This window comes from Rhinolophus sinicus, chromosome 6 (assembly GCF_057876585.1).
Source record: "Rhinolophus sinicus isolate RSI-liver-muscle chromosome 6, RSI-T2T, whole genome shotgun sequence".
NCBI classification, from domain to species: domain Eukaryota; kingdom Metazoa; phylum Chordata; class Mammalia; order Chiroptera; family Rhinolophidae; genus Rhinolophus; species Rhinolophus sinicus.
The window spans coordinates 20128277-20144745 of NC_142506.1; the positions used below are offsets into that span (position 1 = coordinate 20128277).

At 34.1% G+C, this 16469-nt stretch overlaps 1 protein-coding gene across 5 annotated transcripts in view; it reads left to right on the top strand.

The window, feature by feature from the left end:
* CSMD3 (CUB and Sushi multiple domains 3) overlaps positions 1–16469 on the top strand; it is a 1092836-nt gene that overhangs the window by 215598 nt on the left and 860769 nt on the right. The window lies entirely within an intron of this gene.

Consider the following 16469-nt stretch of genomic DNA (forward strand, 5'->3'; position numbering starts at 1 on the left):
AAATTTTTTGAGAGACAGAGGTAGATATCAACTGAATGAATTGAAAATATAGTTACAGTGGCTTCAAATCTCTTGCACTATCTGTTCTTGTTTTAACTCTCTGACCCCATTTCTTTCCAATCCCACCTAAGTAAATCCACTCCAACTAAAATGGATTTTTACTATTCCATGAACTCTGGACACATTCTGTGTTTCAAGGTCTTTGTACTTGCAGCTCTTTTCCCTGGACTTTTTTTTCCCCTCTGGGATAGTCTTATGGCTATCTCCTTTGCCCTCTTTAGTTATATCTCAATTCTATTGTCACCATCTCAGTGAGATCTTCCCTAACTGACATATATAGAATTTCTACATCCCCCATCAAACTTCTCATTCACCTTCCTTGCTTTATATTTCTCTGTGACATTTATTATCTAATAATACCTTAAATTTTACCTTATTTATCTATGTCCCCTCTCTACGACCTACTCACAAGTTTAGCTCATAAGCTCCAAGAAGGAAGGCATATATATATATAGCTCATTGTTGTATCCTCGAGTGCCTAGACAAATATGTGGTATGCTGTAGGTTTTCTAATAAACAAATGACCACTAGATAATATTAGGTGAATGGATAAATGAAAAAAGAACTTACAGCACACAATGAAAAATCATTTCTAAATGTATATAATGGTAAAATAAAAATAAAATACTGTTTTTAAAAACTAAAATAAAGAGTATATTTTTGTTGCACAGGAATTCCTTATATTTCAATCAAATATTCCCCAAACACATATTGTTTCAGAAAATAAAACATGCTTGGGAAAATGAAGCAGAATATAATTATTGATGTTCTCTTGTATGAGTTCATGTGACTTGCTCTAATTTTTCAAAAGGAAAAGTTAAGGAAGAAGAATTCTGAGATCTGAGCTATTTTTTCATCTGACATTTCTTGCAAGACTCCATTTCATTAATAGTTTTATTATGCAGAGCTCAGTTATTGTCATTCAGAAACAGTTTGGAGATATACACCATTATAGAGTTTGCATGCATAAATAAGCATATTATTAATAATCAATGGCAATTAGCACATAATGCATTTCCTCTTAAATTTAATTATATGCTTGATTAGGAGTGTTTGGGTACTTAATTAAAATAAGAAGGTCCAATGATACTTAATTCTCACTTATATTCATATTACAATCCTAATAACTCCAGTCCTCACTCAATCCATGTATAGCTCCTATTAATTTTTATCAGAAGTATGCATGATCACTGAATAATGCCTGAAATGCAATTGGGTAGTTCACATCAGGGAAAATTTTCTGCACTCTCTTAGGGTAGAATGAGGAAAGAGTCTAATACAAGCAGTTGAATAGATAGATATTTGTCATAGTTGGTTTCAGTTAGTTTTTCATAGCTTTGGTGAAGCAATTTCTGTTGTACTAGACCATGAGCTATAACCAATAACAAAACTAGTTATCATGATTAGTAGCTGCCAATGCTTGAAAAGGTAAAATACATTATAAATGTTAAGATCTCAGTGACGATAAATGAACTGAACAACAGTGTAAATGCATTGTCGAGAAACCTTTGCCATTGTTAAATGTGATATGGTTTGAATAGAATGAAATCAGACATATTCAATGAACTGAAGCCTCATAAATATACATTTTCTGAAGAAAATGAGTTCATGTGCAAATGGCTATCTTTTAGGGTGAAACAAGTGACTGTTAAATGAACATTTGAATGTAGAGCTATCAAGTAACTTACAATGTAGTTAAAATCTTAGTGAGTTACCATTAATTGTCTTAAACAGCCCACATGAATTTTGGTAATGCCTATGGTACCAGAGAAGAAACTGAAATATTAAATCCTTATTGGCCACATCCTAGTAAATGGCAAGATAGGATTCAAAGCCAGTTTCATTTGATTTCATTATGTTTCATTTTCTAATGACGAGGTCAACTGCAAGAATGCAAATCAACTGGATCAAGACCCTTTATTTGTTTTTAGTTTTCTTTCATACTTTCAGAGCTAGTCCTATAGGGAGAAAAGGTTGGACATTATTCTGGAGGAGTAAAATAGTCAGGATTTATTATTGTACTTCTTGTCATCCAAGAAAGTCTTAAGGCCCCGCTTTCCATTTTACCACCAAAGCTGTCCTCGCAAAGCTTATCGTCTCATTTTTCGCTTCACTGTAGTATTCAGACTTTTTCTTTTCCACAAGGAAATTGAATTCCCAAAGAGATTTGAAGTAATTTGAACTTCTCATATTTTCCAAACTTTCTAATTATTCTTTGAATTAAGCTAACTATGTAGCAAAATAAATATTAAAACAGGGTATATCTGAATTAAAGAGTTTGCAGTTTTAAAGATGCCCATGAAAAACACAGTATCTGCCTTGATTATGGTCACAAGCCAATTGAGTAGACAATGTTTACACATTATAAGATTAAAAAAACAGTGAGGTGGGGACAAGAAAGAAGGTGAGGGGATTAGTAAGCACAAATTGGTAACCACAATATTGCCATAAGGATATGAAAGACAAGTTGGGGAATATAATCAGTAATGTTGTAAAGATTTTGTAGGGTGTCAGATATGGGCACTTGTCTTATTAGGGAGACCACTTCAGGGATGATGTAGATGCCTGACCACTGCAGTGTACACCTGAAGATGAAGCTGAATAATATTTAATATCAACTTAATTATATATATATATATATATATATATATATATATATATATATATAGTCACAGGATGTGGAGTACAGCATAAGGAATAGAGTCAATGGAATTGTAACAGCTATATACGAGTAGATTAGGGGAGGGGTTTGTCACATTGTGAGGGGTGAAATGTCTAACTATTACATTGTTTTGTACAGCTGAAACAAAAACAAAAACTATAGAATTTTAAAAGGAAAACAATATAAGGTGGCAACATGAGATGTCCTAAGACATTTGAGTAAGTGATCACTGAGCACAACAGAAAATAAAAACTCTTGGTTACAGAGCACAGTGATCACCATGGACTGAAGCATTTGGAAAAGCTTTATGGCAAAGGTAGGAAGCGGTTTAAATCTCAGATAGAAACATTTTGATAGACAGAGAATAAATAGATATTTCAAAATGGTGTAAGCAAACCTGTGAAGCAGGAATATATATGACCTATTGGGGAGCAGTGACTATTTGACTGAAATAGGGCATGTCAGTATGTGAGCATAGGGAGATTTAGGCAGTGTGTAAGGGGGACGATGGTGCAGGATCATCGCATCAAATAAGAGACTGGACTTCCTTTGGCTGGAAGGATTGTCTGGGGATATTTTGAAAGAATTAACCTATAAACTCTGAAACAGGATGAAGGGGAAATACCTGGATATTAGGCAGTACGATCGGACACGTTCTCTCAATCTCATTTCACTATTTTTTTATGTGAGAATTTTAGAAAAAGCAAAAATTATATTTCTAAGACTGTTATAGTGGAAGTGAATTAAGTCCCACCAACTTTATGCACCTGTGTGAGAATGTAACACTGAATTTAGGCACAGGCAATTGTCTTGCAGAATCTGGCTATTGGTTTTATTATCAATATTGCAATTTTGCTACAACATTTTCCATCATTTTCTAGCTTTCTGTGGGCAAAACACAGTGGTTGTGTTTGTTGCCTCTTGCTATGACTTTCTTATCCTTGAAAGTAATTTCAAGTGACTCTTCCAGTCCCCTTTTGCTGTTCAGAGTTTGGTGGTGAGGTAGCAGTGACTCCAGGAAACTTAATTTCAGTGGTGGCCTCAAGGTAGGAATCCCTTTATTGGGCTAATTCGGTATTCATTAATCAAGAGGCCCAGCCTAGAACCTGTTCTTAGAGAATATTAAATCCCTTTATGCTTTAAAAATTAGTATTTGTTTTTTCCGTTTATGTGATAATTGTGCCTGAGGTGGTGCATTGAAATATAAACCTAAAATATCTGTTACTGTCTTGTGGTCAGGAATAGTAACAAGGAAATATATTATGAGCTGGAAAGCTGGTGGCTTTCCTATGTTATGGCAAGTGTGATGAAGTAATTGTTTATGACAATGTGGAAGGCAGGCCACTGAAGCTTTAAATCGAAAGGATGAGGTTAAAAAGAATGTTGTTAAGATGTGCTGCCTATTCGTGGTTGTCATTGACAAGGTTTTACAACAAAAGCAAGAGTGTAGGGGGAGTGTATCGATCAGTTTTCAAGGAGAGTTGAAGAAAATAAGTCTAAAATTCTGGTGATTTATGGATTGGAAAAACCAACTGCTCCTCATGGCAGGGGACAGGAAGACTTGGTAAGTCTATTGTCTTATTCAAAGAATGAAGGGGAGCCTTAGGGCAAAGATCAAATAAAGAATGTTTCATTCCTGCCCAAGTTTATTGCTTCAGATGACCCTTTGGTAGTTAATCCCAAAAGACAATGAGAGAGATGGTTCAAGCAGGTTGTGGGTGGGTTGTGAGTATTCACTGGTGCATAAAAATAACTGCAAACAAACAAACCAGTTCCCAGTATGATTTTGGAGGGAGTTTTCATCAAATAAATTCTAGAACTCATCTGCAAATCCCTTTGATTGTTCAATTCTTAAGACAGTTTTCAAGCAGCAAACCTTCATTAGCAGATGTAGGATATAAGAACTGTGTAGTCTCTCAAGGATAGTCTATCCTTCCACACCCCCTTCAAATTTTGCTGCAGAGAATTGGGGCAGGGTAGAACTGTTCAACAGGAATTGCCCCGGGAAAACAGAGAATACAAGACAAAAGAGCACCTCCTCAAGAACAGAACCAGGGTGTTTCAGGGGGATCTTCATAATTTCTGTTCAACAGAATTGATTTACTTCTGTGACTATTGACTGTGGAATATTCCCCTCTCTTAAACCCTTAGCACATGGGCATATTTATTTTAACCACTTGTTTTCTGTTCTAACAGATCACTGATCATGAGGAAATAGAGTTGGCCTTAATGAAAACAAACAAAAAAGTCTGTCTCCTAGAAACCTTGTAGTTTGAGCAGGGCACAGTAAAAAGGAGTTTTGTCAGGAGTAACAGGAAGGAAGGGAAAGTTTCTTTCTCTACACATCCTCTAATTCAATACACAGTTGCCTGAACGTCAATGTTTTTGACAGTCTAGCTTCATCAAACATATCAACGCAATGCCCTACGGGATGGCAGAGCAGGAAGATGGGGGAAAATCTGGGTCCCTGATGACCTGAGGGCATAGTTTGAGCCCTCTTAGCCTAGACCAGCCAGAGAATCACATGGAGTAATAACTTACATCTAGGTATTTAAGCCATTTCATTTTGGTGTCATTTGGCAGCATTAAGGTAGCATTGACCCTACGACAGCTAACTTAAAAGCTCTCCAGAGTGTGACCCCAGCATTCATTCTTTTCTGAACTTTCATTCTGGGCTTCCTCGTGTGTACAATATTCTGCTTATACCATTTGTTTTTCACCACATCTTGTACATATCTCCCTCTGGGCCTTTATTCATATCATTTATTTCACTCTTCTATTGACACTTTTCCAAATAAAAATCTTTTCCCATCTCACACAATACTCCCCCTTTTGTAAAAGTATACAAGTAATTTAAAAATATTTAGCTTATAGAATCAGTTTTATTGTTTAATTGCCAGAAGATTATACTCTGCATGTCTTATGTTTGCAACTGAGTTATAGTTTCCACAAGAACAGAATTAGTGTACTATTTTTATATCCATTTGACCTTTATCCCTCAGGCTTCAATAATTAGTTGGTGATTGATTAATTGCTGAAATTCAGTGGAATCTCTCATATTGGATGATTGTATAATCTATTAAATTATCCGCAATCAACTTACCACATTTTTTAAAGCGTTACTTTTAACCAAAAGTTTTAATACAGATACTTGTCCTAATTCTGTCATAAGGAGAGGAGAGTCTATTCATATTTTTCTATTATTCTGAATCAAGCTATCAAATGCTATCCATGTCAGAGGCAGCATTATTCCATTTTTAGAAACTGTAAAGTGAAGATGGCTGTTAATATGCCTCCATTCTATATTTTTTTAATTTCTTTTACTTTGTTAATATTCTGGTGGCTCTAAAGGGTATAGTTAAGTTTATGTAATCATAATTTTCTATATTTCATGACCTTTCCACACATCTATTTTAATACATTGGTAGTTAGATAGTTTACAAAACAAAAAATATGTTTTAATGATTAGTTCATTTTAGGTGGTAACGTTTATTTTGCCAAAAAAGTGCACAAATATTTTGAAATTGAAAGAACATCAATTGACTCTTATTCACACCACAGGATCACACATCTGGTAAATGTCCCTTGGATGCTGCATAATGGATTTTCTCCATTGTATTGACCATTACTCTGAACTGACTCTCAAATCTTTTATTAATATTCCTTGTCGGCTCTATTTATAGCCCAATTTCAAGAGAATGAGATTGGTTAGACAGCATACACTTTTATGTATTTGCTTTTACACTAACTCCTCCACTGCTTCATACTTCCTTCCCTTGAAAATATAATCAGCCCACCTGAAGATTTATCTTAATTTGAAAAAAAAAAAAAAAAAAAAAAAAAAAAAAAATATATATATATATATATATATATATATATAAAACCATAGACTTTTATCCTTCTATTGCTTGAAATGCATTGTAATCTATGTACATCCTTCCCTTCTCCCTCCTAAATCACTCAGTAATCTCTTTTCCTCTTAGGCAGACAGGCTAAAACATTATCGATTTGCTCTCATTTATTTTCCAGCAGCTAAAAGTTCATTTGAATTCCTTTTTATTAAGTGAAAATTATAAAAATAATAATAGACATCTACTCATTTGATTGCCAAATCTGAAAAACCTGTTCGAAGTTTCAGTATGACTTCCAGAATTCAAATGTGGTCTTATGTTTGCTTCATATCCAGCTTCCCAGTGAGGACGGTGGCATGATCAGTAGTGCAGGAATTGTGCTCATATTTAGGAACCGTCTTATAGAAGTTAATGCATTTCTGTAAAAAAAAAAACAAAAAGAAAGAAAGAAAGAAAAAAGAAAAAGAAAAAACACAAGCAAAAAACAGAAAAACGAAAAACAAAACAGATTTGAATAGTAATTTGATTCATATAAGCCATGTAATTTGATCCATATAAGATCATATGTTGGTGATGTAGTCCAGTATTTATCAGGACACAACTTTATTTCATGACGTGCCTATAGCTGTCTTCTACTTTACTGGTTCTACTATGTTATTTTGTGTCTACACATTTACTCATACAAACTGCGTAATAACCATATTTTATATTTTTCTGTTAGAGGAGATAACTCAATTAACTGAGCATTCCTGTTTTTCTTGTCAACATAATACCAGGCAATGTGCTAAATTCTTGATACACAAAGATGAATTAGAGCCCCTGTTCGCAAGATACTTACAGTCTAGTCAGGAAGAAAACGTATAAAGAAATACATTTATTCAAATATATACAATGAAATTAAAACCTGTAGGGACATGATAGAAGCAATAACTGATTCAAAATATTCACAAAGGTTTCAAGACGAAGTCTCCATGTGAATTCTTAACACCATTTATATCCTATATGATTGAAACGATTCACAATCTGTAATAAGAGAACATTTTGTACCACTGAAAGAGTTGGAAAACATATCCGTTTGTTAAGTGCTTTGAAATCTCAGGATAAGAGTAGTAGGTGGTTTAACTTGATGTTATGCTCTTCTAAATTATTTTTAATCATCTGGGAAATAAAACCTTGAGACTAATTTTCTGTAAGAAGTACAAACAACTTGATTTTACTTCCCTTAGTAGATATAATTTTACAGTGGTGTAAAGCATTGTTAATTGATAAGCAGGATCATGCTTCATCTATTTGACTGAATAATTATGCAATTCTGTAGTCATGGTATCTGTTATCCTTTCATTTGATTTTCATTCCAATTTTCAAGGTCAGGTTTTCTTCTTGGTTTTGCTAAATATCTCGCCTTTCATGATTATCCATGTGCTCCTAACAAATTGGGGGATTTTTTTAGAGTCAAGCTTGTTTTAACGTGTTTATTGGTATAAATCACTCTTATTTTTCTAAATTGCTTGGAGAGTTTTATTGAATTTCTCCAAGGAAAACATGATGAAAACTCTGTTCCCTATAGTCTTTTCTACATACTGTCTTCCAGGATTTAAACTTTCTTCTTCCTTTATTTATTTTTTTTTCTTTTTTAACTACTCTGGACTTCTTAGGCTGCAGTACATCAAAGATACATATTTATAATCTGTTCCTGGCATGGTGCTTTGTATATGACACTAACCAATAGAGGACAGAATGAATGAGTAAATGACAACAATAAGGAAGCTTGTGAATTTGATTCTACAAATCTCTACCAGGAGTTGAGACTACATCTTGTGTTTCATTTATGACTTAGAGAGGATTAATTTAATTTTACCCTTGATTAACTTACTATTTTTAGACTAATTTTTAAGACAGCAGGAATGACATAGTATATTAGCATTTAATGAAGACTGGACCTACCTCTAGTAGATTATAACTTAATCATACCTAATTTAAACGTTCAAATGCAAAATTGTAATAAAGTTGCCATTTGTTGAGCTAATAATATCTGCCACGTATTGAGTGCTTGCTCAGTATATAAATAACTTACAATATTGTTCTATGTAATCATATCAGTAGCCCTATAGAGTTGATATTCTCACATCCAAATAATATTCATATGTTATTTTGGCTACTCATTTAAAAACATATATTTTGATAATGCTGTTCAATAATTATTCATATAAAATATTATACTATTGTTAAATTTGTAAACGGTGCTCCTTCGGCAGCACATATACTAAAATATTAAATTTGTAAACTCACACAGTACGTATCATACATACTTATGAAAATTTTGGCTCATTGTACATTTAGAATGGATTTCAATTATTTACTCTCAATTATATCCTTCCAAAGAACTTACAGTAGTATCTCCTTCAAAAAACAATGAATGACATACATAGTTCTCCTTTCTATTCATGAGCATAGGATATGCCTCTACTATATGCACCAAGCTTTAGTCAACCCTTTTAGGAATTTTTTTTCCCAATTCAGTTTCTACCCTACCACACCCATAGAACCTGTCTTCACTGTATTGCTAAATCTAATAACTATTGTAGTACTTTGATTCTCATATTTTTTAATTTTTAATATACTTGTTAATGCTTCTTATTTTATTTTATTTATTTTATTTTATTTTATTTATTTTACTTTACTTTACTTTACTTTACTTTATTTTATTTTATTTTATTTTATTTTATTTTATTTTATTTTATTTTATTTTATTTTATTTTATTTTATTTTATTTTATTTTATTTTATTTTATTTTATTTTATTTTATTTTATTTTATTTTAATCCAGCTAACTCCTTGTCCTATTTCTGACCTCAGTTTAAACTTTACTTCATCAGGAAATTCTTTTTAGACCTTATATGTGTTTTATTTGTCCCACTTCTTACATTATAATTAATATTCTGTATTCACTTATTTATTGCCTTTGTCAACATCAAGTTAAAAACTCCATGAGGGCAGGGCCATGTGTGTCATTTGTAAGAATGTATCCCCAGAGTACTGCCCATAATAGATGTTAAATAAAGATTTATGGAAAGAATGTCTGTTTTCATGGGTAACATGAAATTGTAAAATGCTCTGAGCCTATTAAGTTTGAGACAGCTAGGCTTGAACCACAAGTCTAGATATTTATTAGTTGGGTGACCTTGAGAAAGTTGCCTAATTTACCTGGGTCTCAGGTTCACTTTCTGTACAATGGGGAAAATCATATATGGTGTTGGGTATTTTGTGAGATGTAAGTGGGATTGTGAATGCTATGAGCCTAAGAACAGAGTATGACTCAGAGCTGATGTCAACAATTAAATTAAGACTATTAACTTTCTCAAATTGTAAACTCTTAGAAAGTAAAGGAGGTGGTGTTGTTTTACTTGTACACATCACAGAGCAATTCTAATAGCAACCCTCAAAAACTTCTGATGAATAAATTAGTTGTATCACTTACCAAGTAATGTACTGATATGTTCCCTTCTGAGTAATATAGACAAGTATCCCTAAACTCTAACCTCTATAACACAATTGGATTTTTGTTTATCTTGGATCTTTCCCAAGTAATTTTTTCCTATATCAACAATTCTTTACACTTCAGAATAGTTCATGTTGCGGAAATGTCTTCATATTTGCTGATAATTTCAATATCTCTGACAAGATAGAGTAAACAAAATATACACCTTTTCAGCAAAAAACAGATGAGTTTGAATTTACTCAATCATTTGTTGTACATAGAGCAGTAAACTTATATAAAAGGTCTCTGACATTTTCAGAGACATATTGTGAGTATAAACCTTCAGACACATTTTCCAGTGATCTTCTCAATTCACTAAACTGCCCACTCTGAGTATTTCTGTTTTATCTATTATACACATTGTCTCATGACATACATTTCAAGAATTAATTCAAATAAGGTTGAACTATATAGGGAGTTTCTTTAGTATATTAATTTTTGCATTAAATAAATGATCAATGCTCAGCAATGATATGCTGAAAATAACTTTTTTTAAAATTAAAGTTTGTTGGGGTGAAAATGGTTAGTAAAGTTACATAAGTTTCAAATGTTCAATTCTGTAACACATCATCTATATATCACATTGTGTGTTCACCACCCAGAGTCAGTTCACCTTCCATCACCATATATTTGATCCGTTTATCCTCATCTACCATGCCCCTCCTCTCTTACCTTCTGGTAACAATTAAACTATTGTCTGTGTCTATGAGTTTTTGTTTCTTTATTTGTTTGTCTTGTTCCTTTATTGCTTTCAGTTTTATATTCCACATATCAGTGAAGTCATATAGTTCTTGGCTTTTTCTGCCTGACTTATTTTGTTTAGCATAATAATCTCAAGATCCATCCATGTTGCCACAAATGGCACTATTTCATCTTTTCTTATAGAAGAATAGTATTCCATTGTGTATATATACCACATCTTCTTTATCTAATCATCTATCAAAGGACACTTTGGTTGTTTTCATGTCTTGGCCACTGTAAATAAAGCTGCAATGAACATCAGAGCACATATGAGTCTATCTTTACAGATAAATATTAAAAATAACTTTAAGTACTTCCCACCCCTACCCCCATCACATTCTAATCCCACTTTAATCTTTGCATTACAGAATTAATATCAGATAAGAATTTGTCAGGTTCTATAATTGTTTTATTTTTATCACCTAAACCTTTTGATCACTATATTACTGGCAGCTTTGGTGAAAGAAGAAAATAGTCTATTTGGCAATTTTTATTTTAGATGCAATTAGTTGCTTAGAAATGACTTGAAAGGACAAGGCACAATGTGGGTGTTTTGCATGTTCATTTAATAAATTACATGAGAATTCTTCATTTTATTGCTTAAATCTCTATTTTCCTTAAGAATGATTTTATAATAGTTAAACAAAATCACTACTTATTGCAAATGCAATGTATGTTAATGATTGTTTTATTATTGGCTTTACTGAACATAATAGGGTATATCTTCATTTTCCCCTGAAATTCAAATTCTTTATAGTTGGTAGAGACATTACCTAAAAATTAGTGTCACTTAGCTATTCTAAAACTTATATTAACTAAAAATTAATTTAGTGAAAAAGTTCAAATATTCAGTACTATTTATTTTTTAAAATTAACACTAAAAAGTGAGTGTTCAATCAGAATAAAGCGTTTTTTGTGTTTTTTTTTTTTTTTTTTTGGTTTTTTTTTGTGGTAAGCTATATAATTCTTCCAGTTATTAACATATCCTTCTTGAACTCTGCTTCTTAAAACGGCTGTAGACAGCTTAGAAAGAAGTCCAAATTAAAAGTTTGGAAGAGAACAAAGCATAGAATCCACGAGAAATGGATATGGAATTGGAATCTATTAAACCTGAATGTGAAGCATGTTAATAACGGTCTTCATGGGTTACTCAGGTTACAGAGGAAGATGGGTAGGTTTTCTTACTTATGAAGGTCAAAAAACAAGGGCAATAGAAAGCAGAATTTCCTGAGGTGGGAACCTGATAAGTTTTTGAATTATCTTCTTTTAGTTTCATTTTGAAACAGCCTAGATTTTTACCTGTATTGGTATAGGAATAATTCAGCCACAGGCCGGGGATAGATTAGGTAATTCATTAAGAGTCCAACCAGTGTTTTTTTTTTCATTCATTGATCCTCATTTGTATTCCATTTTTGCTTTAGATACTTTGTTCTGGGTAATGTTTATTCATTCAAATCAAACTTAAATCTGAATGTAACAAGTACTTAGAGTTTTCCTCTCTTGTATTCTTCCACCTAACCGCTCCTGTGAAATAATTTGAAGATTGCTTTTTCTCCTAAATATATAATTTTATGATAATTGAAGCCCTGACCTTATTTTTTTTTTAAGGGGGTGGAAAGGAGAGCAGTGGATGGATTCTAAGGCCACAAGTGGTAGTTTCATTAAGAGCATTTCCTTTGTTATTGCTATATTCAAGAGATTGAATTCTTACTCATTTTATCAAAACTTATTAATCTCACCATCCCTTAAAGTAAACAACTTATCTATTAATCAAATTAATTTTCCAAAAAATTAACTATTTCAAAACTAACTATTCATTTCAAATGTATTTTTTTAAATAGTTGTTCAAAATTCACAGACAATACTTATGTTTAACTATTACTGAAAATGAATTTATAGCATATGCCTGGTGAAATATTAATATTAGAAAATATTAATCTTGGTTATTGATATTTAAAATATTATCTAATGATGCATCATTAAATGCTGAGGAAGCTTAAGGAAATTGCCTGTTATTTATTAAAAACATTGATAATTAAATGATATTACTAAAGATTTTTACTTTTCTAGGTTTGAGACTAAAATAAGTGTTTTAAACTCAAAATAAGTACTTTATTTTGAATACATATAATACAAATTTTATAAATCCACACCATATTTTTTGATTAAACTGACCTCTTTTGAAATTCATTTCTGACTTTTTAAATTATCTTTGGAAAGTTTTTATAGAAAAGTTAATGTTCACTTAAGAAACACTCCCAAAGTGTATCCAAAATCCTATTATGGATAAAAATACAAAAGTTTAGCTTGATATATACTTCTTAAATGAACATGGCATATTATGAAGCATTTTTAATTTTGATATTTTTACTTAATATTGTCATTGATATTTTCAATTATGTAGTGGGTTATAATTATTTATTTGGCTTAATATAAAATGATATTATATAGAATTTATCAACTGCACAAATGGGATAATGGGATAACAGAAACATACTTCATTTTAAATTGCAGTGTCTTTTTTAGTTTTTTTGCAGTAATTTCAGGATTTCAGGTAAATAATAAAAACACAACAGAGTTCTCAGACACTCTTATCCACCTTCCCTTTATATTAATTGCATATGTAATGTTAGCATGATTGTCACAACTAGGAAATTAACATTTGCATAGTCCTATTACTATAGCTTTACTCAAACTAATATTTTTTAGCCCATTCATTCATTACTTGTTGTATTTCTATTAATTATCATTAATATTTGTAGTATAAAAGTAATATACATATAAAGTTTATAATTTAGAAAACTTAGAAAAGAATATAAGGAAAAAGAATTCTCCCCTAACTTCATTAAATTCTGTAAGTTCTATTTCTATAAATTTTCTTTCCATTTTTAAAATGTAAAGTTAAATTAGATTTTTCTCTGAAATGGATATTCATTTTAAAAATCTCTTATATTTGTATACTTGTATACTTTTAAGCATTAACTAATAAAATATGGCAATAAGTAAAATATTCTGATATATCAGCCATTTTTTAGATATTTTGCATATTGATCTAATTAAAACTTTACAACTTTATATACTTATTATAATTCTTATTATATTTTGAAGGTTAAACAACAGAGAGAGAATTCTAGCCCAAACTCTCTAACTTCAAAAATGTGTCCATTTATACTAAACTATATTTTTCTCATTTAAGTGGGAAAAAAAGTTTCACAATTCAAATTTCCTGCCTAAGGCTTGGAAAGAAAAAGTCTCTGAGTTAGAACTATACTGGAATGATTGGTGATGAGGAAATTTAGCCACTTATTAGTGTTAGCTTTACTGTTCTTATCAAAATGACTTCTGATAAATTACTACATCATTAAAAGATTATTTGGAGAAGTTTAGAGTATTAACATTTTGTGGGGACAGAGCCCCAGAAAGCAGTTTCCAGGCCCTCGGCCTCACATAGAAAGATGCTGGCTCAGGTGGTAAATGGTCATCAGCTGTGGCTAGTTGGCTGTCAGCTGTAACCAGTGAGCCATTGGCCACTAATATAACTGCTGTGGCTACACCAGCAGAAAATGGGGGCTGGCAAGAAGATGGTGGCTGAGCTGGCAAGAGCGGATTGCAGAGAGGCGGATGCCACCAGCGAGAATATAGTAGTATGACTCCCCCATCTATGGCTCCGTGGGTGTTCCTTTTTGGCCTCACCATATCCTGCGTTCTTATGTGGGGAGCGGGAGCTGAGACCCAGCAGGCCGCCCTGCGTGACACATGGCGCAGCGAGCAGGGTCTCCTGCATGACAAGCGGCGCAGAGAGCAGGGTATGGTGCTGGCCAAAGCTCTCCAAAGGGAAGTTGGGCAGTTTGTGTGTATGAACACTCAGTCTCAGGAAGATGAGGAGGAGCAGCTGCCGGAGAGCTGGACCCTGTGGAGGGGTGGAAAGATGTGGATGGTTCCCCAACCAGCAAAGGCCGGAGAAAGCAAAGGTCGTTGCGGCCCTGTGGGCTGAGAAGTTCTTGCTGAGGCAGCCTGGATGCAGGACTTGTAGTCCGAGGAGGAAACGCTTGCTGAGTCCTCCATGGAGTCTGAGGGTGAGATCAAGTTCATCCCTCACCCCCAAGACAACCCTGGCGAATGACTATGGACTATGGGGAATTGTCTTCTATCCCTAATTTAATGGACCGCTTGACTGTTTGGGAACACACCACCATGTAATGAAACTGGCAGATGTTTGTTTTTGTGTTTTGACCGGTTGCCATCGAGAATGTGTAAGCACCTTGACTGTGAGCTGCTGCTGTTCCAGCAGGGTACCCTGAGAGGCCCAGAGAGAGTGGCAGTGCCCTGAGAGCCCTGGCTGAGTCCAGGAAGTCTGGCTGAGCCCAGAGAGAGTGGCAGTGCCCTGAGAGCCCTGGCTGTGTCCAGGAAGTCTGGCTGTGCCCAGACAGAGTAGTAGTGCCCTGAGAAACCCTGGCTGTGTCCGGGAAGACTGGTGGTACCCTAAGAAGCTCAGGAAGTCTGGCTGTACCCAGAAGTACTGGTGGTGCCCTGAGAAACCCTGGCTGTACCCGGGGAAACTAGTGGTACCCTAAGAAACCCAGGAAGTCTAGCTGTGCCCAGAAGTACTGGTGGTGCCCTGAAAAACCCTGGCTGTGTCCAGGAAAACTAGTGGTACCCTAAGCCCAGGAAGTCTGGCTGTGCCCAGAAGTACTGATGGTGCCCTGAGAAACCCTGGCTTTGCCCAGAGAGCCTGGCTATGTCCAGGATATTGCATTCACCTCCAGGCTCCTCGCACAGGGCCCCTCACGGAAGACACTTGTTGCGTAGATTTTGAGGCGAGAGCCTGTAGGGGTGGAGTGTGGGAACAGAGCCCCAGAAAGCAGTTTCCAGCTCTCGGCCTCACATGGAAAGGTGCTGGCTCAGTTAGTAAATGGTCATTAGCTGTGGCTAGTTGGCCATCAGCTGTAACCAGTGAGCCATTGGCCACTAATATAACTGCTGTGGCTACACCAGCAGAAAATGGGGGCTGGCAAGAACGGATTGCAGAGAGGCGGATGCCGCCAGCGAGAATATAGTAGTATGACTCCCCTTCCTATGGATCCGTGGGTGTTCCTTTTTGGTCTCACCATATCCTGCGTTCTTATGTGGGGAGCAGGAGCTGAGACCCCACAGGCCATCCCGCATGACACATGGTGCGGCGAGCAGGGTCTCCCGCATAACATATTTGCATATTCTTCTCCAGGTGAACATATAACAAAATAACAATGCAAATAAACTAGCACAGTTTCTTTGTAAGAATAATAAGAACTGGAAAAATTCAACATGTACCTAGGCTGTGCATATCTTATGATTGATTTACTAAATTGTATATTTGAAAAGAATGTTTAGGGTTAACCCTAAAACCTCACAGTTTAGGGTTAAGTACAAAAATCAGAGTAATGGGGAGTATATTAATAAAACTTCATTTGCTTATTACTATGTTAGTAGAATGCAACTTTGAAGAAGCCACAACATGGTATTAATCTCAATTTTAATTATCTGTACAATATGAGTAATGCTAATTTTAGAAATTGCTGCAAATATTAAAATATACAAATTATCAAAATATTTCTAGCACAAAGAATGACATTTATTCA